Source organism: Triticum dicoccoides, chromosome 1B, assembly GCF_002162155.2.
Source record: "Triticum dicoccoides isolate Atlit2015 ecotype Zavitan chromosome 1B, WEW_v2.0, whole genome shotgun sequence".
NCBI lineage: Eukaryota > Viridiplantae > Streptophyta > Magnoliopsida > Poales > Poaceae > Triticum > Triticum dicoccoides.
In genome coordinates this window covers 347,938,621-347,943,756 of record NC_041381.1, presented here as the reverse complement: position 1 = coordinate 347,943,756, position 5,136 = coordinate 347,938,621, and positions in this window count along the sequence as shown.

Below are 5,136 nucleotides of genomic sequence, written 5' to 3'. Positions count from 1 at the left end.
CAGCTGGATAAGTCACAGTGCAGCGCCCAAGCGCTAGGCGCTGCATTTTAAATGTGTGGCGCCTAAGTTGTAGGCGCTGCACATTGTGTGGCGCCTGGCACCGAGGTGTTGCACTGCTGGGTGCGGGGCCCAGGTCTGCCACGGTGGACTGACGTGCAACGTCCACGAGCTAGGCGCTGCACCGTAGGGTGTGGCGCCGGCGTGGCGGACACTACACAAAAGGGTCAGGGGAGTGAAATAGTTTCACAACCAGTTCATTATGTGAATTGATTTCGTTCACAGGTCAAAATTGTCAAATTTGCCGTAACAGCATGTTGGTTTGACTCAGTACCTAGCATCAATTTTAACTAGCCTCCTTGCAGATTCTGTAGGGGCTTCGATCGTTGAATAAAGCTCAAAATATTTCCGGTCAAAAAAAGAGAGAAGTAGTATAGTACTATAACAGTATAACAGGATACCAATATCAAACTGAGACAGACACCAACAAGATAAACTCGCACTACCATCCATATAGGTAGTTTATTGTGCTGCGTACTCGACAAAGTACGTACCCTTCGAGATTAGCAACGACACTGACACTTGACTTGACTCCATCGATATGGGATACGGCGCCGTGAGCAACTGCCGTACTTCTGGCCGCCGGCGGCTTCCGAGACTGCTCACGGGTGAATACATGGTCTCAGGCGTCGGACCATGTGACGGGCACCTCGCCGATGTCGCTGTCGAGCCCGAGCGCCTTCCACACGGCTTCGGAGGTGTCCACGATGTTGGTCTTGCAGCCGTGGTTGGAGTCGCACTCATCCACCACCTTGGCCTGCACGGTGCGCCCGTTCTTCTTGCTGGTGATGTTGATCATCTTGCCGCACCGGCGTCCGCCCGCGTACCACCTCGTCGACAGCGCCACGATCATGTCCTTGTCGCTGTGGAACTTGCCGTCGCACTCCGACGGTGCGCCGCCGTCCTCGCCTTTCTGGAACCCGTTCACCGTCATCACGCCAGGCGTGCCGCCGCCGCCGCCGCGACCACCGCCGCCGCCCGGCGACGGGCAGTGGGGTTTCTTGTGCTTGTGGACCATGCCCGGCACGGAGTCGTCCTCGCCGACGCAGGGGTCTGGCTTGGCGTGGTGCCGGGCCACGGATAACGTGGACAGCTGCAGTAAGATCACAAGCATGGCCACGACCGTGAGCCTCGTGTTCGCCATGGCTAAGCTTCTGCCGGCTTACCTGCTGCCCTTTAACTTGACTTGCTGTGGGTGCTGATGAGTTGTGGCTGGTTCGAGGAGTTTATATAGGCGCACGTACGTATATACCGATACTCTCTCGGTGTGCTCGATACAGGCCTAAAATGGCTGCGTTAGATGACAACTGAATTGTAGAGATGAGTTCGTTTGGATTACATGGTGTCGCTAATATTACAGCGGTAATAACCGAGGGCAGAACACAGCAGGTCGCTCTTGGCAGAGAGAACGTACCAGTTTCTACCACTCCAAGCAAAGAAAATTCCAAAATCAAAGCTTTTTAATCGTGATATACTACGATATGACTAGATGAGCAAGAGCCAAGTGTACCGTAGTTGGTGGTGTGTCCAATGTACGTCAATACTATTATGTGTAAATGTTGTTTAATCATGTACGTGAGCCGTCCGGAGAGTTTTTATATTAAGTAAAATGCAGGAGCTCTACGGAGGATGATTTAGGGCACGAAAATGCGGGGGCACGCACTTTACGGCTGTTAATCTACGCGGAGATTCACGACATTGGTTATGTATATGCACAATTTTAGTCTCATTTATGTATGTAATTCATTCGTATATCAAGCCGATGTACATGTACATGTCGGTGTCTGGTCTGGTACCTGTTTGGTGTAGATCTTAAAAACAAAAGAGGGAAAGATAGGAACAAACATAGAAGAAAAAAGTATATTTTTCGTCCTTCAACTCTGAGCAGAGTTTATATTTGGTCCCTGAACTACTTGCATCCTTAACTTTTAAAACCGGACAAGTTTCGTCCCTCTCTTGGTTTTGGCCGGTTTTTGTGCTGACTTACCCGTGTGTTGACCGATACATGCTGGCATGGCAAAGAAAACACCCAAATTGACCTCCTGATTCCGCTCTCTCTCTCTCTCTCTCTCTGGTGCTCCCCATCTCTCTACGCGGATGGGCAAGCTGCGGGCAGGAGCACAACGACGAGCAAGCTGCTGGAGGTGGTGGTCTGGACAGTATGAGCGCGGCGCCAGGAGAGGGGATCGTCGCGGCTCGACCTGCTCGTCGCCGGGATGGAGCACATCGCGGTCGTGGCCAGTCTGGGCCACCTCGCTGCTGTGGTGGTGCCTGCCGTCGTCGCTCGTCGAGTTCGTCTCGGCCGACCTCCCCGCACCGCTCGCCCACAACCTCACGCTCGACACGTACCTCGCCGTCGAGCCACGAGGAGAGGCCGTGGTGGATGCTTGTGGTGCCGTGGAGTGGTGCAGGTCATGGTCGTGTGGTCTTCAGGAGTCCAGAGGAGTGGCCAACATGGACAGTGAAGGAGGAGCACAGTTGTACAGAGCTTGCCGGGGATGAGCCGTAGGTAGAGACCATGACAGTCGGTGATGGCTGCAGGCATGCCAAGAAGGAGATGTGGCGGACGACAGTAGGTCGCACAGCACGGTCGGTCGGGCGCCTCAAGTGGAGCTCGTGCAGAAGGAGTAGAGGGTTGGACGGGAAGGCATGGAGGTGCGAGCGGCTCAGTCGAGGGCTGGCCGGAGAGGTGTAGGAGGAGGCGCGAAGGCGTCAAGGCGTGCCGGCAAGCAGGTGGTTGTCCGCGCGGACTCACATGATGGCTTGGAGCAGCGTGTTTAGTGGCCAACGGCGCAATCGGCGGTGCGTGGTAGTAGTTAGCACGGCGGCACTGGCTCCTGGACTGACGGCCGCGCTCGATTGTGGCGCGGTGCAGCATTGCATGCCAACTGTTCGATGAAAACGTCCGCACAGGAGATGTGGATGAAGAGAAATAGAACTATCGCCACGTGTACATGACCAGGTCAAAACCATGCTGAGTTAGCATTAATACTGCTTCAGTTGAGTCAGGGGAGAAAACTTGTCCGGTTTCAAGAATTGGAGGTGCAAATTATTCGGTTTTATAGTTGAGGACCGAAATCTTGACTCCGCCAAAAGTTAAGGGAGAAAAAGTATACTTTTCAGAATATAGAACGGAAAAACAAATCGTTCATTAAGCCATTCTTCTATTGTTCTTCTTAGTTCTTGTTTCTTCTCACCTTCCTGTTCCACGAAATATTCGTGTTTAAGCCTATTTTGAATTGGTCCTTGCATATTGAAGGTCTTCAAGATAAAAACACGCGCGGCAGTATATTTTCTTTGAGAAGTTTATTTTCTTATCTAATTGGCAGATACCATTTTCTTTCTTTACGGATTGAAGGGCTTCAAACATATGGATGCCCACATAAATATGCTGCTTCAAAAAGGTACAAAATGCTTTGAAAAGGTTTGCTTTGTTACCGATCTTGTGCAAGTCGGAAATATCACTGTTGGTGTTGTTCTTTCATCCTTTTTTATTTTTCATCCTGGAACAACTTTTGTGTTTGAGATTTGGAGTAGAATGAATTGGATCTTAGAATCCAGCTACAATAACTGGCAGTACATGTAGCAAGTTAGAGTCACTGAAACTTTATGCTCGGACGATTTATGAAGAAGTTACAACTTATGAAACTTAAGATGAACGTAATACTTGTTTTTTTGTATTTATTTGTATAGTTGAATACTTAATCGTGTTGAAATAATTCTAATAAACCAATGTTTCGACTAGATTGAATTGTAATTTAATAGTAATTTAATCTTATTAATCATGTTTATGTCTTTAAAATGCCATTGTTCTTCTAAACAACAACATTATTTCAAATATCGTTCAGATATTAGCATTGTGAACAATGCAAGTTTATGATCTAGAATACTACTACTTGGACAAAATCAGTTGTTGTACATTTATTCATGTAGAAAATACAATTTAGGTTACTAGGTAACGAATTAAATATTCAATTAAGAAATGAATTCAGAAACTTAAACAGTAAATAACAATAGCATGACAGTGAAAGTTGAGAGCTAAATTGACTTGAAGCTCAAAAGTTTTCAAACAATGATGATTTTGTTTAGAAGAATGTAGAGCAATAATTATCTATAACTGAAAGGATCGATATGGTTGACTAGAGGGGGGAGGGGGTGAATAGGCAACTATCAATTTTTAGCTTTTCCTAATAAATTAGGTTAGCAACAAATAGGTTGTCTAGACATGCAACAAGGTGAACAACCTATATGATGCTAGCAAAGACAACACCACAAGTAAGCAAGATGACAAACACAAGTATAGCAAGCACAAAATAAAGGTAAGAGATAACCACAAGTGAAATCGGGGGAGACGAGGATGTGTTACTGAAGTTCTTTCCCTTTGAGAGTAAGTACGTCTCCGTTGGAGTGTTGTGGAGGCACAATGCTCCCCAAGAAGCCACTAGGGTCACCGTATTCTCCGCCCTCACACAATGCGAAATGCCGTGATTCCACTAGTGGTGCCCTTGAAGGCGGCAACCGGACCTTTACAAACAAGGTTGGGGCTCTCTCCACAACCGAATTCAAGGCTCCCAACAACACCACGAAGCTTCACCACAATGGAATGTGGCTCCAAGGTGACCTCAACCGTCTAGGGTACTCAAACACCCAAGAATAACAAGATCCACAAGAGATTAGTGGGGTGAATCAAATTTGTCTTGGTGGAAGTGTAGATCTAGGCCTTCTCAAGCAATCCCTAAAGAATCAACAAGTTTGATTGGCTAGGGAGAAAGATCGGGCAAGAATGAGCTTATGAGCAACAATAAAGTTTGGGGGAGGAAGAGGTAAGTCAACTTGGGGGAAGATGACTCACTTATATAGTGGGGGATAAAATCCAACTGTTATGCCCTCACAACCCATCCACAAGCGGTAATACCGCTCAGGGGAGCGGTACTTCCGCTAGCACGGAAGTTCTAGAAGTTGTGTACAACTGAGCAAGTTAGGGAGGCGGTAGTTCCGCTGGAGCGGTACTATTGCTCCCACGTACTTCCGCTCGGTGTTGAACAACGGCCAGAGATCGCGGTAGTAGAGGGGAGAGGG